We start from the raw sequence: 2,423 nt of genomic DNA, 5'->3' as shown, positions 1-2,423 counted from the left end.
AAATTGTGCCCGAAACCCTGCCCAGTGCATTTCTTACACAGTCTGTGAGTGATTTCCTTGTCCAGGGAACCGCTCCACCACCTGCATTGTCTACCTTGGGAACCTCAGGGACGTTACCCTCTCCCTCTAACAGCATGCCTCGGTTCTCTGCCAACCTCCAACATTCCAAGAATAATCAAACTTTACAATTCCAGATCCATTAACTTAGTCTTTTTGATAATTCAACCAAGGCTCTGAAAGCTTTGGTAAGCCGGACTGGGGAGAAGACCAGTTAGCTACCTTAAATGAAACAACTTCTCTGGACCAGTACAGCATGGCAGTCATGTGGCATGAAGGTCAAGGCTTAGGGTTGGACTCAGATACCCGTTCGTGTGAAATCACTGGGCTAATTACAAAATCATTCTCATCTATCTCCTTATGAAGGATCTTGGAGGAGCTGTATCATATTCAGTTGGGTTAGCCTAGTTTGAGTTAAGGTATGGACCTGAGAATTAAGAACTCTCTTTATCGTTAAATTATAATTGAGATTGTGGTCATTTCCAACTGCTTCTTCTTGGTGTTTCTAAATGAATGAAATTTCCACTGAGCTTGCTCTGCAAAAGCACCATGGAGTGGTTGGGGCAGAGGTCCAGGCAGGAACTCAGAAGATCTGGATCCTTACCATAGTGCTTCCTATTTTGCTCAGTGACTCAAGCTAGGTAATTAACCTCATCAAGACTCTCATTCAGAAAATAAAGATACTACTGTAGGTTGGATTGACCTCATTAGGCTTTGAGTGATAGAATGAAATCCTTCAATCAACCTATCAATGAATGTAGCATACTTAAAATCTACAGTGCACAAGGCCTTTTTGGGATACAAGAAAGCACCATTCATTCATCCAATGAATATTAATAGGACATCTCTTAAGTCCCAAGAGCCAAGCTAAGCCCTCAAGATACAAGGAAGAAATCAAGACAGACATGGTCCCTGTGCTCCATGAGTTTATATTCCAGCCAAGGAACTTTACAATTACCAAGAAAGATAATAAATACTGAAAATAATTGTGCTTGGCCAGATCCTATGAGAGAAACACAGCATTGTGAGAGAGAATGCCAGGCGGAGACAGATGACATGATTTAGTGTGAGGCTCTATAAGGAGGTGACATTTAAACTGAAACTGAGAAGATGCAAAGGAGCTGGCCATGAGAATAATGGGAAATGTTTGGGGGAAAGTGTTTTCAGGAGCACAAACAGTTAAGTGCCTACAATAGTGTGGTTTATAAGAAATATATACACATGTTCAGATGACCAAAATGCATTTATCAGATATATTTGGTCTGCACCTACCATATCTGGCTCAGATCTCCCAAATCCCTTAGCATTTTAGAAGTGATGGAAGTGATCAAAGTGCCTTTTGTTATGTTATTGAAGTGACTTTTGGACCCCACCCAAGGGTGGGGGCTGGTAGGTATTAGCAGCCAACCCTGTGGTCAGAAGATTGGAACTTTCAGTGCCACCGCCTGATTTCCAGGGAGTGGAGAGGGGTTTGAGGTTGAATCAATCATCAAATGACCAATGACTTAGTCAATAATGACTGCATAATGAAGCTTCCATAAAAACCCAAAGGACAGACTGTCAGCCTTTTTACAGAGACCTTCCATGTTGGGGGACCAAAATGCTTCCAAGTGCCACCTTGCCAGGCCCCAAGCTCCACTAGGACAGGAGCTCCTTCATGTGGGACCATGGCCTAGGTATCCCTTCATCTGGCTGTTATTTATAGTCTTTAGTGTCTTTTGTCATAAATCAGTAATCTAGTGAATAAACAGGTTTTATTAAGTTTTATGAGCCATTCTAGCAAGTTAATCAAATCCAAGGAAGGGGTCGGGACTTCTGAATCGAAGCTGGTGGGTCAGAAGCACAGGTAACAACCTAGGCTTGCAACTGGCATCTGAAGTAGAGGGCAGGCTTGTGGGGCTGGGCCCTTCACCCGGGGAGTCGGATCCTGTCTCTGGGCAGACAGTGCCAGAGCTGAGTTAAATTCTCACACACCTCACGTATGTTAGAATTGGGCCCAGGAAACCTTTTCAGTGCCAAATTCCCAAGACAGGATATAGCAAGGAACATTCCAGGAACTGTCAAAAGGGCAATGTGGTTGGGGCTTACAGAGCAAGTTAGAGAGGGATTTAGGCAGAAATCTGGTCCTCAAGATGTTGACCATCTATCTAGTAGACAAGATAAGATATACATTAGCAAAGATAATTTAAGGTAAAATCCTTAGAAAGAACTAATTTCTATGAAAGAGGAAGGACTCAGTTGAGGCCAAGGGGAGAAATGGGGCTGAGTTGACTCTAAGATGATTTACTTTATCAGTTAGCTTTTGCACATAACAAACCACCTCATAACTTAGTGATTTAAAACAATAGAGAACTGTTTATTTCATA

This window comes from Pteronotus mesoamericanus, unplaced genomic scaffold (genome assembly GCF_021234165.1).
Source record: "Pteronotus mesoamericanus isolate MK-2021 breed Mesoamerican mustached bat unplaced genomic scaffold, CSHL_Meso_final contig_78, whole genome shotgun sequence".
Lineage (NCBI taxonomy): Eukaryota > Metazoa > Chordata > Mammalia > Chiroptera > Mormoopidae > Pteronotus > Pteronotus mesoamericanus.
This window is presented reverse-complemented; position numbering follows the sequence as displayed.